Genomic DNA, 18,223 nt, shown 5'->3' on the forward strand with positions numbered 1-18,223 from the left:
TCTCTCCCAAGGCCTTGGAAAAAAAATCTAACCTTGCATAGACTAGGACATATTGTACATAACATTTTCTTTGTAAAGCACAAAGATAAATGAAATGGTGAAAAAATATTTCTCGAGGGGTGTATCACCATATTAGTTTGCAAGAAGAAGCCTCAGGACTTGGATACACATTGATATCTTTCAACATAAGAGATACACTATTTAATCTCGAATCAACCTATGGTCATGGTAGTAAGACTCCTCCACTTTAACCTAGGATGCATAGAGAATCAGAACCAATACAAAGGCTCTATTGTAGCTGTAGAAGAATGAACTAGAGGGATTATTTGAGTTAAAAGCAAATCCTTTAAAGAGCAATTTTATGGGTCATTCCCTCACTTGGGTGGATCAATCCAAGGAAAAGAGATTGTTTCTTTGTTAGTTGGAGCTTTTTGAGAAGCCAAGTCATTTTTTATTGCAAAGTTGAATGTCTATATGCCCTTTTCATTTATCATATATAGAGAGGGAGATTTGAAGCTGGTATTGGGTCATCATTACCACTAAGTGTGAAACCATAAGGAGAGATATTGTGATGATTTAATATCCATAAGTGGATGGTATAGACCTATAAAGACCACGTGAGATGTTTGGAGCGCAATGTTGGGTCAAGAAAAAGGTATGTTTTCTCCTCGATAATCACTTTATTTAGCACTCATCCTCACATGATTATGTTTGTTTATGAATAAAAGTAGAGGAAATAATAGCTAAAGTCCATTAAAAGTAATTATATGAATCTAAGTAGGAAAAACTGATTTTTAATATCTTTATGTGCAGAAGTCATGAATTGAGCGATAGCTTGCCAATCGATAGCACGACAACATCTCATATGGGAAAGCAACAACGTCAAAGCCAAGGAAAGACAGTTGAAGACCGGGTAAACCAATGAATATTTTATGGGAGAATCAGATCAAGTATAGTGAAATCCTCAAGATCCCCTGATCCTGAGGATTCCCTTTTATCTATTTACTTTCTAAATGTAATATATAATTCCAAAAGGAAAACCTACACAGAGTTCAGAATTTCAGAGTTTGTAATTATTCTTTTTGACACATAATACTATTATTTTGGATTCTATAACTTGGTTACTTATATTAATGAAGAAAGAATGCGTTTAACTCATACTTATATTCTGAGTATCTCTTAGTGGAGACTTCTGGTGACTTTTGGCCCAGTCAAGAGAAGATCTACTACTTCACCTGTGTCATAATGTTTTCTATTTCATTCTTGATTGCTTGTTAATGTTAAGTTAATATTAATTTTGATTATTATAAGGATTGTTGATTCAGTTTACGTTTGTTGTTCATTCAAGATTTAGATTGATCTGTGTGTTATATGTGAGTGATACTTTTAATTGAATTGGTTATGCTAGTTCTAGCTCAAATCGTTGCTCCTTTCAAGTAATGTTATAATAGATTTCAGAGATAGAATTAATCACTTTATGCTTCTACAGTCATTTTCTATTCATATCACATTTGTTATTCCTGTATCATTTGTTGTTCATAATTGTTGTTCAATTCAGAATTATTGTTCAATTCAGAATTGTTGTTCAATTCATATTTGTTTTTAAATTTGGAATTGATGCTTAATTAGGTTTTTCTATTTAATTAGGATTTGTTGTTCAATTACCATTGTTGTTAATTGTTACAGTTCTCTTTCATGAGTGAGTGAGTTAGGTTCAATTATAGTTAAGATTGCCAAGTATGATTCTTTACAAGTTGTATTCAGATCTATTTGCTTCCATGATAGGTTCAGTAGAATTGTAGAGTGCATTATGAATTTATTTCAGAATTACTTCTTGAAGAGTTGATTGGATTGATTTTGAAGAAGACATTCATTAGCAATTGCAACGATTTGTTATTAGTTAACCTCTGAATTCACTGCATATATAGTGTTGACACTCTTGAAATAAAAAGACTTGCCTCAGGTTGACAATTAATATAGGGATTAAGATTGCCTGTTAAAAGACATCTTAATGCACCAATATTTTGGCGTCATTGCCAGGGAGAGTGTTCCAAAGTGATTTCCTTTTTATCTTGTTGCAAAATAATTGGGTTTTAAAAATGGGAGGTAAGAACCTGCATACCTAGCAAGTAAAGTGCTTTCTTACCAACCCGCTTTTCAGTAAAAGCTTAGAGGTTAAATAGGAATTGGTTTTTATGAATGACCAGGAATAGAAAGATACAAAAAGAACCAAACCCCCCCCAAAAAAAAAAAAAAATCCACAAAACCCAATGGAGCAGTGAACCTTGGGAGGACAACCTTTATAGAAGAAATTGTGAGAAAAGCAGAGTCTCAAGCATTAGTAGGATTCAGAGCTGTAATTGGAAAAATTCCTAATGTAATACCTCAAGTAGTAGGCTCACCATTTGCATCGCAAGCTGAGATTCAAAGCCAAATTGGAGGATCTGAACAAAGTCTTCAAGCTATATTAAGCTTACATTTTAATCCTCTAAAAGGGGGAAAATCGTGTAACTTAAGAGAAGAAGAAGGAGAAAGCAGTGGAACTGCTAAAGCAAGACCTCAACTATCTGAATAAGGGTCTCCTGTGATCCTAGATCTAGGTAGTGTTGCAAAGCCGTCTCAGGTTGTTAATCCTCCGCTTTGTAGAAAAACACCCCGTGAAATCCCTCAAGAGTATTGGCACATATTTGACCAAATGGAAAATCAACCACATCAAGGTCAAACCTCGACATTGTAATACCCCATAGTTGACTAAGTGCCCAATGCCCCCATGAAGGATATTCCTCTACAGAGCATCCCCACTTTTCATGGGATGATCACAGAGGATCCTAATGCCTTCCTGTTCGAACTTGACGTCCTCTGTAGAGGGTATGATTACACCAGTGACCCACAAAAGCTAAAACTATTCCATTCTACTTTGAAAGGATCATATTTAAGATGGTTCATGGGTATGGATGAATGTACTATTAATTCTTGGGATGATATGAAAACTGCCTTCCTCACAAGATATGTGGACTTTTGCAAGACTAGGGAGCTAAAGGACGAAATCTTTAAGATGGATGGAAAGGATAATGAAACTCTAGAAGAATACGTCAAACAGTTTCATTATAACTTGAAGATATCTATACACACTACCCTACCAAAAGAATTCCTAAGAGCTATCTTAATTAAAGGAATGAAAGAGGAATGGTTAGAAACTCTAAATTTAATGGGGAAAGGAGATATTTCTCAAGAATATTATGATGAAATCGTTTGCTTGTGTATTGAGGAAGCTCACGAATAGGAGCAACAAGTTGAGATCCCATGAGTAGGGGAAGCAAGCCACACAATGGAGGTGTAACACGAATGGAAATCGGTAACCTCCTAGAAGATTTCAAAACAGACATCCTGGGCACCCTCAGAATGTAGCTGGACATCCTACAAGCTAAACAAAAACAAGCTTTAGCAAAACAAAACTTGGTCATTTTTTGTCCATGCTGTCGGAAGAAGCACAACCAATGGGAGTGTCCATTAAACATGGTTCAGACATGCACTATATGTACCAAGGATCACTCCACTGAATAGTGTCCATCAATCCCAGGGTTGAAAGAATTGTTCAAAGAAGCAAAAGAAGAGACAAAGTTAGTATCTAATGAAACAACATCATTAATGGAAAGCCAAACCTATAGGTATATCACAAGATGCATCCCAGTTCTTTCCTTCTTCACAATTTAATCAGCAACATAACCCTTGGCCAGCATGGCAAGGCCAATCACCCTTCTCAAATTGGAAACCTCAGCCATTCCCTATGACACCATGGTCAACTCAATCCTTTCTAGGTACTGGCTGGCTAAATTCTCCTTTTACTCCTGTTTGGCAAGGAAATCCCTATCAATCCTAGTGGCCTACCTCCAGTTCTCAAAACCCGAATTGGTCTACAAATTCGCAGAAACATTTGAGAATATCCAACACTCCTATGGGGACAGTACCTCAACCTCAACCAATATTGTCAGCTCCTTATCCATTACAAAAAAATCCTTAGCCTATTCTACACCCTCAACTATTAGCCCAACCGAATCCAAATCCCAATAACAAACCGATTCAGTTGGTGCAAATTGTAGAAAGCTTAGTCTATGAGACTAAGCAAAAAGAATGTAATGAACTTAGATTGAAGTCAGGACGTATCATCACCCCTGAGGAAAATAGCGATCAACCATCAATTGAGATCGAAACACCACCTGTACATATACCACCACCTATAATTAATACTGAAATGAAAAGAGGAGAAGAGACAAATCAACAGAAAGATCCAGAGGAACTCATAGTCACTTCTCCCCCATTCCCCGAAAGGTTAACGATAGCTAAGTTGATTTTGTACCCAAATTTTGATCTTGTAGGGGAAGTAAAAAATCTTTGTCTAAAAATTCTTCTCCTCCACGCCATTCAGGACATTCCCATCTATGACAAAACAATTAAAGAGTTATGTGTAAAGAAGCCTGTGAGGAAAGCAAAATGTTCACCCACCATTCATGTTGTAGGAACCTTATCTGATTTACTCTTGGTAGGGGAAACTTCGGTAAAGTATGAAGACCCTCGGAATCCCATAGTGATAGTTCGATATATGACTACTCTTTTCCCAATACGCTAGTTGATCTGGGTGCAACCATTAATATTTTAATAGCAGAAACCTATCAAGCACTTGGTATTACAGCTTTGGAACCAACCACCACCTTATTAGAACTTGTTGATCGTTCGGTGGTAAAGCCAAAAGGATCTCTACAAGATATCACAGTCTCTGTTGATTCATGGGAATATCCACTAGATCTTCTTATTATAAAACCTAAGAGTCGATTAGATGGGCACCCTCTAATGCTGGGCCGACCTTGGCTGGCGATAGCTCATGCTTATATAGGCTGCTAAAAGTTCAACATGACTATTACAAAGGGGGATGCTGCAAAAAATCTTGTTTCATATTCCTCTTCCAGACCAAGCCTGACCATTGTAAAAATATGTAAACAACCACCAGCATACCTCGAATAAAGCATCCTTTTACCACTCCTAGTAGCGAAGGCACTAGAATTCAAAGATCAGATTGAAGATGATGTTATCAACAATTACATCAATCAACCAATTGATGTGAGCAATATAAAGTGTCAAATACTGAAAGAAACCCTTGATAACGAAGCATTGGAAGATCCCTTGAAGGATACTGATGATCAGAACATCCAGATGACTGTTGTTCATAACAGCAAGCTGGTGGAAATTGAACCAGGAAAAAATTTAAACATTAATGATAGCTTGGACAACGATCAACAACAAAATCTCATTGAGATCCTACAAAAATATAAAGGGTATTTTGCCTAGGATTATACCGATATGAAGGGTATAGACCCACAGTTGTGCACTCATCACATCTATACCGAGAAGGATGCTTGACCTATCTAGCAGCCTAAGAGAAGATTGAAACCACACCTTAAGGATATTGTGAAAGAAGAATTACAGAAACTATTGGATGTGAACTTCATTTATCCTTTTTCGGATAGAAAATGGGTTTCTCCATTGGTGGTCACCCCCAAGAAAAATGGGAAATGGTGTATTTGTGTATATTACCTTGAACTAAACAAGGAAACTTAAAAATATCATTTCCCCCTCCCATTTATCAATCAAGTCCTTGATAGCTTGGCAGGGAAGCAATTATTTTCCTTCCTAGATGACTTCAGTGGCTACAATCAGATTCAGTTCACCCCTAAAGACCAAGACAAAACAACCTTCACTTGTCCCTCGGGTACATTCACTTACAAAGTGTTACCATTCGGCTTATACAATGCCCTAGCGACATTTCAAAAAGATATATTTGAGGTATATATGGATGAATTTAATGCATATGCATGACTTTAATCCATATGGGGATGACTTCGATCAAGAACTGCAAACATTAGAAAAGGATTTAGAATGATGCATGGCTACTGAGGTTATGTTTAAGCAATGTCAACTGTCACATGATGATGAGCGAAGGTGTAATCTTGGAACATTATATTTCTGCAGTAGGGATACAGGTAGACCCAGCAAAAATTCATGTAATTTTTTTGCTACCTACTCCCTGTACTCAGATAGAGGTACGTAGTTTCCTGGGATATGTAGCCTATTATCACAGGCTTATTAAAAAAATTTCACAAATTTCTACAGCTTTATATGCTTTAACTATAAATGTTGATTTTAAATGGTTTGACAAATGTAACACAAATTTTACAGGTTTAAAGAAGCTAGTCTCGACGGCACCAGTCTTACATGGACCAAATTGGGAGCTACCTTTTCACATATCCACGGACGCATCAGATGTAGCTATAGGCAAAAATATTACTCCTGTAGAGCTTAATTATACAGTAACAGAAAAGTAATTCTGAGCTTTTATTTATGCAATAAATATATTTAGACATTACATAACTCACTACGAAGTTTTTCTGTATACTGATCACTCTATCACTCGGTATTTAGCTAACAAACCTATCAAAAATGGTTGAGTGACTCGTTGGCAATTACTTTTGTAGGAATTTGAAATTACTCTTAAGGATCGTCTGGGGAAGGAAAACCCAGTTGCTTTTTTTTGTCTCGAATCCCAAAGGTAAATGTTCCACTGGTAGTGGACGACCAATTCCTAGATGAAAATTTGTTTCTCATGACAGTCAAGATGCCATGGTACGCAGATGTGGAAAATTATCTGGCAGTAGGGAAGCTACCTAGGCATTTGACAATGAGGGAGAGGAAATAGATCATTTAGCAGAGCGCCCGATTCTCTTGGATGGGCGGATATTTTTTTCACATAGGGTCTGACATGTGTATATGTATATGCATTCGCAAGGAAGAGATTTATAACATCCTGAAAGCTTACCATGACAAGCCCTATGGAGGACTCTTCGCAGATCGAAGGATAGGGCATAATGTACTACAAATGTGTTATTATTGGCCCACTATTTTTAAAGATGCTAAGAAATATGTCGAGGCTTGTGATAGCTGCCAAAGGATGGACCGACCTGGCCAATCTAATGAAATTCCACTGCAACCCCAACTAGTCATAGAACCCTTCGAATGATGCATGTTGGACTTTGTTGGCCCATTCCATCTACCATCGAATCAGAAAGCCTACATATTGGTTGCCACATATTATGTGAGGAAATGGGCAGAAATAGTAGATTTACTAGGAGCCATAGAGGAAGTCGTGATTAACTTCCTCTTTGGGCTATTCGTGCAGTATGGTTTACCACTGGAAGTGATAATAGGTTGGGTAGGGAAATTCAAAGGACACAAGATTATTTCCACTCTCATAAACCATCACATTACACATAGGATCACTTCTCTATATCACCAGTAGGCGAACGGGCAGGTTGAGAACTCCAATATGGTCATTGAAGCGATTTTGACCAAAACACTCTCAACACATCGGTGAGACTGGGCTGTTAGACTGCCAGACACCTTGTGGGCCTATTGCATGACTTGGAGGAATACCACTGGATACTCTCCGTACCAAATCGTGTTCAGTAAAGAACCTATTTTTCCAATTGAATTCAAAATAAAGACTCTAATAACAACTCAAGAAGTGCGGTTAGATTTAACAGAAGCCCAAACCAAGTGACTTCAACAAATCAATGAACTAGATGAAGCTCGATTTTTAGCTTTGCAACGGACTTCAATTATTCACCAGAGAAGGAAAAAGTGGCATGACAGCCTCATAAAAAAGAAGACATTTCAAAAAGTGGATTGGGCACTTCTTTACGACTCCAGATTCTAGGAATTTCCAGGTAAGTTTCAAACAAGATGGCTCGGCCCTTATGAGATCCAAGAAGTACATAACAATGGCACTCTTACTTTGACTACCATTGATGGGTCTGGCCATTCTTTTAAGGTGAATGGGCATCGAGTACATCTCTACCACAAACCGCTCACCAAGGAGTCTTTCTGCGAGTAGGTACACGAGGACCCCACCATACAAATATTAGCTATAGAGAGTAATGACCCTACAACTTTTCTTTCAAAAAATTGAGATTTTTTTTTAAATTGTAAGTAATGTATATATTCTTTTTTATTGATTGTAATTCAGTTGGGTACCACCATGTAAATATGAGAATTTTTCTTGTTTCAAGTGCTTGGTAAGCGTTATTCAATCAATTGAACGATTGTTGTTCAATGAATTGAACATCACTTATGTTTATGTGTGTTCTATTGTTCAGTCGATTGAAAAATTGATGTTCAGTCTATTGAACAACACTTATTTTTTCGTGTGGAAATTGTTGTCCAATCGATTGAACAACATTTTTGCGTTTTTTATTTTGTTGTTCAAATGATTGAACGATTATTGTTTAATCGATTGAACGACATTTTTCCATTCTTGTTGACATTTGTTGTTCAAATGATTGAATGGTTGTTGTTCAATCGATTGAACAACACTTTTTGCGTTTTTAAATTTTCATTGTTCAAACGATTGAACGATTGTTGTTCAATCAATTGAACAACACTTTTTGAGTTTTTAAATTTTTGCTATTCAAACGATTAAATGATTGTTGTTCAATCGATTGAACAAAACTTTTTGCATTTTTAAATTTTTTTTGTTCAAACAATTGAACGATTCTTGTTCAATCGATTGAAAAACACTTTTTGCGTTTTTAAATTTTTGTTGTTTAAACAATTGAGTGATTGTTGTTCAATCGATTGAATAAAACTTCTTGCATTTTCATTTTTACATTTTTGCTGTTCAAAGGATTGAACAATTGTTTCTTAATTGATTGAACAACACTTTTTGGTCTTTATTTTTAATTTTTGTTGTTCAAATGATCGAACGATTGTTGTTCAATTGATTGAACAACACTCTTGCATTTTTCTTTACTGATATTTGTTGTTCAAATGATGGAATGATTGTTGCTCAATCGATTGAACAACACTTTTGCACTTGTTACTTTTCAATTTTTGTTGTTCAAATGATTAAATGATTGTTGTTCAATCAATTGAACAACACTTTTGAGCCTTTATTTTCAATTTTTGCTATTTATATGATCAAACGATTGCTTTTCAATCGATTGACCAACACTTTTTCATTTTTTATTTTTGATATTTTCCGTTCAAATGATTGAACAATTTCTACTCAATCATTTGAACATCAATCTTGCATGTTTTCTTTTTGATTTTGTTGTTCAATCGATTGAATGATTGTTGTTCAATCAATTGAACATCAATTTTGTTTTCTTTTCGATTTTGCTGTTCGAATGATTGAAAATGATTGAATGATTGTCATTCAATCAATTGAACAACACTTTTGTGTTTCTTTTAGGATGAATTGTGATTTCTTTTATTGATTCATTGCTGATCATTCTGCCATCTTCCTTTTCTTTTATGTTTTGAATAAACACCATCTGAGTGGATTTGTGCCTAACATAAAGAAAAACAGTAATATCAACACTATTATGATCTATGAAGCCTCTTGATGGTTATCTTTATCCAAAATCCGATATGGTGCATCTCTATAAGGACTCGCTAGACATCCTTTTTGGACACATCATAAAATGATTCAGTATTTCAAACCATGTTGGCTTACTTACCACACTTTCAAATGGACAAATCCCTTCGAAATGATGAGATGGGTGTAAAAGTATACCCTTTCCTTGACATGTTTTTAATTCTTACACCATCCCTGACTCTTAAGGAGAAAATGAGCCTCCCTCTTTTTATAAAAACATAAAAAGATGAGACAAATGAAAATAAAGAAATATGCAAATGCAATGAACATTGTCTTAAAGAGGATAGGGGGTCTCATCATGAGCCAGCCTACCATGATCATAAAGCTGTAAAAAGTGACATTCCATTTTTGGCTACCAAACCAAGGTAATGACCTTCTTGATGATTACAAACTGTCAGAAGGACAGGCGGTCTCGTTACAAGCTAGCCTGATCATTTTGTTATATCTTGGTGAATGACACTATGATCATCTGGTCACCATACTAGCATAGTGGTCTCTATATGGCAGAAAAAGAAGAATCAACTACATACTAAAAGCAGTATTGTGGCTCATTTGTGGGGTTAAAAAGAAACCTTGTCGAGGCTATGAATGCCTGCTGGAACTAGTGGCTCTGCTTATGGTATTGGAGTATTACCTTGCACTGCGAAATGATCTCTTTTATACTGCCACCTATGAATTCATTTCTACGAAGATTTCCCATTTGAACAGCACTCTTATAAGGCAACATGCATGGTAACTTATGCTATATATTCATTATATTATAAATTTGTCCAATCAATTCATGACAGTCATTACTGCTTACTACCAATCATGCATCTATTACAAATACCGCTTGCGGTGAACACATTTTCACATAATAATGTAGATATCTGTTTTTATTTTTTTCAGCCATTTTCACCTCTGATACATGTCTTGCTTTAGTTTCTTTTTCATAAATTTTGTCGCTTTTCTGGATTAGTTGTCTGCATTTATGAATCCTCAATTCATGTGCTTGCTTTTCACATGCTTGGTAGATGTGGATGTCCTTTTTCCCATTAGAGGGGGGATGGTCGGTGTGTGAACATCGTGTGTGACAGTTATGGATAATTGAATGCTAATTTTTTAATTGATTTTCAGGTAAAGGCTGCATGATGATTGGATATGTGTAATAATTAATAAGGTATTTCCGGTTGGAGAAACGACGACAACCATTATGGATGGCATGGAAATATATTATGGGCCTGCGTGAAAATGGTTGATGAGAGAAATGACTTGACTGTATATGTTGGTAAATCCCAAATCAACGTCATTTTCCTATTAATTTCCTTAGCGATCTTTGTTGTGGTTCTAATTTGCGAAAGAGCAGGAGAAGTCCATGTAGGAGAACTAGTCATAGGAACACAACAACCATGGGAGGTAGAGCTATCCAAAATGAGCCCACAGTACTCATGGTATCAGACCAGGCTTATGTAATTCTCGAGCGTGTAGGATGGCTGCAATATCTGAATAAATTGTAGGGATTTCACATAGAAATGACACTTGAGTTCTTGCAGAATTTGCAAAATGGAAACAGCACAATAAGAAGCAGGGATATAATAGTCTTTGACGTACTCATAGTCAAATTCACTGGACTTTCGGAAGAGGGAACAAAGTGGACAGACAAGCACATCCTTCTACACAATGTGGTTGCAGTGTTCTAGGACCCGAATGACCAATTAGCGAACAGGGAAAGGGGTTCACCCTGTTAGACTCGATCTGGTCATCCCTCCATCAGAGATCATTTCTCTTATTGCATTTCATTTTTAGATGTCTCATTCAGCTCGATCATCTGCATTCTGCTAGGGGCATGCCATAATCTGACGGGAGGGTCTTTTCATACACTACCCCTCATGCCTTATCCATGCTGGCTCAGGTATATCCATCAAAATCAAGTTTTAAAACCACTTACAGTCCTATTTTAGTCTATTGATCAGCAAAGGTCATTTCAGTCATTAGGTCTAGGGTTAGTCAATTTGGTCTTCAACAATGCTTAATAATGCCAGCAGACTAATGAGGGAGGTCCTTCATAGGTTTTCATTTCCAATATTTTCATCATCATATGCTCGACTATGAATTTTCTTCAAAACTCTATTTTGAAGAAAATTCGCCATTTCGCTTTGTAATAAATTGTCATGTAATTTTCAAAAAGTTTTTCAGTTGTTGAAATCTCCAGGCGCAGCCCCGGTCTTACTTTGCCAAGACATGCCACTATCCCTGCAAAAACTTGACAAAAGACTCATCACTCAACCCAAAAAATCAAAAGGGAAACAAAAAGACAGAGTTTTATTAATTGTGGAAAAAATGCCAAGTCAAAACATTACAAAGTGGGTTTGTGAGAAGCAAAAATCAAATCCATCACTATAAGATGTTCTCATGGTTTTAAAACATTCATTTGTATCTAAGAGGTCAAAGAGGGTTGAAGTTTAGTGTTGAGAGGGAAAACTTGCAAAGTTTCAAGCCAAATCTACGTTCAAAGCCGGCGCGGCGCATAAAGCAGGTGGTGCGGCGCACTGGGGAGGTGCGGCGCACTGGACGCGATCAGCCAGTGTAAATTAACACAGGCACGACACACTGGGATGGCGCGGCGCGTTGGGCAAGCTGCGCGGTGCACTTAGCTGTCTGGCCCGAAAAATGCCATAACGGCCTCCAAACGCCAAAATCGTGCCAATTTCCTTTGTTTCAAGTAGGTGGAGCTCCATTTCTCTTGTGCATTAAAGTTTCGTAGTTATGCTATGATGGTTGATGTGTTGAGACTCCAAACAAACGATTAAACCCTATCATTTTGAATTCCTCAAATATAAGCTGTTGCCTAGGGTTTCAAAAATTGTTGGCCACCAAGCTTTTCCTTTTTCCATCATTTCTTTTCTCCTTGATTCCATTTGTTCCTTGACTTCATTGTTCCCTATCACCTAAAATTACTAAACCCCTATCCCAAATTCCCTTTCCCAAACTTTTAAATGTGAAACACTAAACCCTATTCTCCCACATAAATCCCAAATCCTTTCCCATATTTCCCTAACAAATCTATCCCAATAGTCCCTAATAACTTACTATTTTTCCCCTTCCTAACATTCCCTAGTTTCATTTGTTTTCCCCTTGGTGGTAGAAATTAAACTCATCACAAAGATCAGTGCAGCACAATCTATATATAGCAGCATCTTTTACTTCAAGGTATTTTGTACAAAAGTCATGGCATCTGAGCATTCATCTGATTATGAAATGGAAACCCAAAGTGACTCACCCATGGAGGAGCATGCACCCCTGAGGCCTCGTAGATGAGGTAGACATATCAGAGAAGAACCAATCACCCTCACTGAATAACAGGCCTGCCCTCTTGCCATGTTTTGTTTCCAGCATCAGTCATGCTATGAGTTTTGTCAAAACATAGCGTGTTCAATTTCATCATGAGTTGGCTCATCTATTTGTGTTGCATTTAGATGGAGATCAGGCTACCTTAGCTGGTGTCACCTTCACACTTACACCAGAAACTGTCTCACTAGCAACCAGCATACCAAACATTGGGGAACCATGGACCAAGAGGAAGAAGATTGACTGGAAACATTATGAGCCATACATTAAAACTAGTTTCTTGACCGAGCTCAAGAGAGTGTTTGCATTTCGATATCTGAAAGATGAATATGCTCCACTAATTAAAATGATCATGAAGTATTTCAGCTATGAGGGACAGTTCTCTCGTTTATATGCTTATTAGATCAGGTTACTCATGCATTTCACCAGGGTACGGATGATGAACATTCCGTATTTCATTTGCCGGAACATAGAGAGGATGACCACCCTAGTGCAACACAAAACCCCTCAGCAACAACGTAACAGTGTTTATCATTTTGCTCTCATCAAGATTTTGGTGTTTCATCAGCTTGGATTACAGGGCATCACATGGGATGATTTCATCTCTCGTGACTTCTTCAAAGCTTCACAGGCATTATCAGAGGTTAAGCATGAGATAGGTGGACCTTCTCATCAGTATGAGCACCATAAGACCGCTAGTGTGCTGGTATTCATCACATATTAGAGGGGCACTAGACATTTGTTTGAAGCAGTGAAGTGAGTGTTATCTCCACTCGGTGTGGAAGGGGCCTCACTTCTGACATCAACACCACAGGTATAAGACAAAGGTAAGAGGCCAATGCAGGAGGAGGGGCCTTCAGGTGAACAAGAGACCGACTTCATTCTCATTCATGATGATGATACAGATACGGGCCCAAAAAGTGCACATCTTAGAGAGATCATTCAGGAGCAACAAACAGAGATCAAAGCCTTATCCCTTGACTTGGAGAGGGCTAAATGGACTATGAAATACTTGGAGTAGAGGAACAGACAGCTTGAAGATCAGCAAGCAATCATGGAGTTACAAAACATCCGCGAGAATCGCCAAGCTGCAGAAAGGAGAAGGGTTTAGCTCACTTCATTGGAACAAGATATTAATGATGATCGGGAGTCTAATCTCGGGAGAGTTAACATCCACTTAGAGAGACTGTTGGACAAGGCTGATAAGGACCATGCATTGCTGAGACACATGACTTTCCACTACATGGCGCGGAACAAGGTCTACAAGGCACGAATAAGGAATCTAAAGGCAAAATTAAAGAAGGAAATAAGGAAGAAAAAGAGGCAAAGGGAGCCTGATCACCTTCAGATATTGGCCAAAGCCTCTTTAGCCCAGCATGACACTTAATGAAGAAACTCCAGCCCAAATTTGAAGAAATTTGGGGCATTTTTGGCATTTTGACCGCTTTTGCTAGGGAGCTCCAAATTACAAAAAGTTTACATTTCTGGATTTGCAATAAAAAATCATGGTTGCTGGTGCATGGCCAAGAAATTTGGGCAAGTTTTGTGTCCTCAGAAGGCCAAAAACACCCAAAAAATGACCTCATTGCCCCTATTTTGACACAGGAAGAATTCTCGGGAGAATGAAGTTTTGGAGGGGCAAATAACATCCAAATGCAGAAATTCCACTTGGGTTGGAAAGTAGACATGCAGACCTTTTCAACAAGCACACTTGGGCTCAATTTGGACTTAAGGAAGTGCCTCAAAATCAGATTCAAAATGGAATGATGCATAGAGAATCAGGCGCAGCGCATAGAGGATTTTTGCATGTTTTTCACTGTTCAGCTCAGCAATTCGCCCAATTTTGACCTGTTTTGCTTCTTGAAGTTACTCTTGACCTTTCATGATGTAATTTGATAACCATCATGTAATATTGGAACATTTTAACTTTTTCTAGAGGATTCATTGACTAAAAGGTGAAAATTGAATGAATGAATCAGTTTCCTAGCATATAGGGGTAAGTTGTTTGACTACCTAGATTTCAGTTGCTTGTTTAGAATTAGTTCAAACAACTCCTAGAATGATGAGCTCGACCCCTAGAGGCAAGGGAATAGGTTTGGCTTCTCTATATTATGTAATTTCTAAGTCATTTTCAGGGTTCGACACTTTGGATTGCTCAACACTCTATTGTACATTTCATTTTTGCAATTTTGGCAAAGGAAAGACCAGGGTTTTGCGGCACTTTTTGAGATCCTTGTGGCTTTATGTTTTGATGGTGTGTGTCTCTATGTATTTTTAAGTTCATTGATGTTATTGTGTATCATTTTCCCTTCTATTGTCTTCTGCAATTAAACAAAAGAGTGATTAAGGTAGAATTCATGGACTGTTATGCTCTCCCTGGATATTTTGTTTAATTCTTCATGTTTTCATCTGTTTGAGGAGGACTCTTGAGACCTTCTTGCCCTCCTTGGCCCCTAACCAGTCTGATCCACCCATTCATTCAAAACCAAAACATCAAAATGATTTCCTTCCTTGCCCCAATCAGAACTTTGCAAAAACTAGGCCTCATCCCCGGACCCAAAATTTGCCTGTCCCTTTTTTACAACAAAACCCTCAAAATTCAAATCAAATCCGTTGCACTTCATACCTAGCCTAAAATTAATTGCAAAATTAGTCATCTCAAGCCCCATCTGATTATCTTTTTCTGAGATTGACCTAGAGAGAGCCCTCTCCTGTCCTCGTAGGGCTAGCTACGAGGTTGAGCGTGGTTTGATGTGGACCTAGAACCTTGTCTTCTCAGCCTGGGGAAAATCTAGGCTCTAACATAGTGGTGACCATACTGGGGAAGAAAATGGTTCGCTTGTTGATTTCATTTGTTTTATAAGCTACAGACGGAGCTTGAAGTCACGCCAGGTAGCCTTCGAAACGCTTTTCCTTTGGATTAGCGGATGTAGATAAACGCTACTTCAGTCAATCTCCGGTCTAGCTTGTAAACATGACATCTAACTTGTTAATTGCCCTAGTACATGTATCAAGTTTAGATCTGATTGTTGATGGTGGACAACGATCAAACATAAGAAGGCTGAAATCATTCGCCTGGTGATTCCATTCACTGAAAAATCCAGAAATCAATGCTTCATGGTGACTCCACTGTAGGAAGATCAGTAGATTTAAGATTTTCAAGATGGAACGGGTTGCAAGAAGATACGCTCCCATGAGCTGAGATCACATTCCAGGTTTTCCAAATAAAATTCCCAAGGTAGATTGACAAAAGAATTTGCCTGTGTTTAAAGATGATGATAGGAAGGATGTTGCCTTACATCTGATTAGATTTCACATACATATTCGCAAGTTGAAGGTTGATTTTTCTGAATATTGCTTGATGAAGATATTCATGGCCACTCTCGAAGGTGAACCTTGATCTTGGCATGAAAGTTTTTCGCCTGCTTGTATTTACTGTTTGAAGGATTTTCATGCCATGTTCTTTGAAAGGTATAAAGAATCTTATCCATAATTAAATTTAGTCCAGGATTGTTGCAATCATGCTTATGGTTTTATTGAAATCCTTGAGAAATATTATGAAGATGATAATTTCATGGATGATGAGATCATGGAAGCCCTGTATGAAAATCCATTTTAGCAGCATAAAGAGGATACTCATCAAGATGCTCAAGAAACTTTGCAGCCGGATCAAGATCTTAGCACAATGGGAACTGATGAAAGAGAGGGTTCTATTTCAGATCTGTCCTTAGAAGAAGACAACATGCGGGGAAGCCAAGTGTCAATTTCAAAATGTGATAATGTTAAGTCACCCATTTCAGATCTAGATTCAGATTGTGATGACCAAGAAAACCTTGTACTGAATCCCATGAAATAGAGCTCTACTGAAATCATCTGGAATGAAGAAAACAGAGTTATGGATCCAAATGTTCTCATGTCATCAGAACAAAGCCTTCATGAAGAAGTAATCCAGTCAATCCATGAACAACAAGATGAGATCTTTGTTCAAGTAAGTGAAAAAGTTCCTCTAGATGAATTTATGGTAGATGATAGAAATCATAGTGTTGGGTTTCAAGAAACATCTGAAGTCTCTTTTCTCTTGATTGATGAATGTAATGAGGAACATGACAATCTGGCTGTTATATCATATGAAGATGCTCAAAATAATATTCAGACTACAGAATATCAACACATTCAGGACTGTCTTTCAGATTCTTCTTCATATGCCTCATGTTTTGAAATGTTTTTCCAAGAGGAGATCTGCTCATCTACTTGTTCAGAATCTTTTGAGAACCAGCAACATAATTTTGCTGAAGTACATTATGAAGGAAGATTAGAATCAAAAGAAAACGACACTTTGTTTCTTCAGTAGGAGGTAAATCTTCATGTTTTTCATGATCCAATGGCAAATCTGTTGCAGTCAGCAGTGAAGGTGATTATTTCAGTATTCAGTGATGAAGGAGATCATGGTCAACTATGTTTTTGGATGCCCAGTTACAAGTATCTACCGTTGACCAGGAGATATGATCAGGAGAATCAATCAAGAAGGCATCTGCTTAATTGATTACATTGGCATTTTGATATAGTTTGATCGTATATTGCCTTGTAAGAAACATAGGTGGTCATGTACTACCACCAAGCTTTAAGCTTTAAGTTCAGGTCTTAGTCATTTTCAGTTACTTTGTTAAAATCAAGTTTTTTCAATCATTTCAGCAGTTATTTCAATTTAAATTTGAGTTAGTTTGAATCAAGTTTCAGTCAGTAAAAGAGTCAAATTCTTATGTTGTTTGTTGAAATAATTACTCCATAGCCCAATGGATGAAGGCACTGTCTAGCTCTCCCAGAGATATACCGTTCTTGGCACCTCCAAGGAGCTACCATCCCCATTGGAGCCAATGTTAGAGTCAGTTTGGTCATCCCTCCGTCAGAGATCATTTCTCTTATTGCATTTCATTTTTAGTTGTCTCAATCAGCTCGATCATCTGCATTCCACTAGGGGCATGCCATAATCTGACGGGAGGGTATTGTCATACATTACCCCTCATGCCTTATCCATGCTGGCTCAGGTCTGTCCCTCAATATCAAGTTTTAAAATCACTTACAGTCCTGTTTTAGTCTATTGATGAGCAAAGGTCATTTCAGTCATTAGATATAGGGTTAGTCAATTTGGTCTTCAACAATGCCTAATAATGCCAGCAGACTAATGAGGGAGGTCCTTAATAGGTTTTCATTTCCAATAGTTTCATCATCATATTCTCGACTATGACTTTTCTTCAAAACTATGTTTTGAAGAAAATTCGTCATTTTGCTTTGTAATAAATTGTCATTTAATTTTCAAAAAGTTTTTTAGTTGTTGAAATCTCTAGGCACAGCCTTGGTCTTCCTTTGTCAAGACATGCCACTATCCCTGCAAAAAATTGACAAAAAACTCAT

This window comes from Pinus tabuliformis, chromosome 6 (genome assembly GCF_031772625.1).
Source record: "Pinus tabuliformis cultivar Carrire ecotype Pingquan chromosome 6, CPIR1, whole genome shotgun sequence".
Lineage (NCBI taxonomy): Eukaryota > Viridiplantae > Streptophyta > Pinopsida > Pinales > Pinaceae > Pinus > Pinus tabuliformis.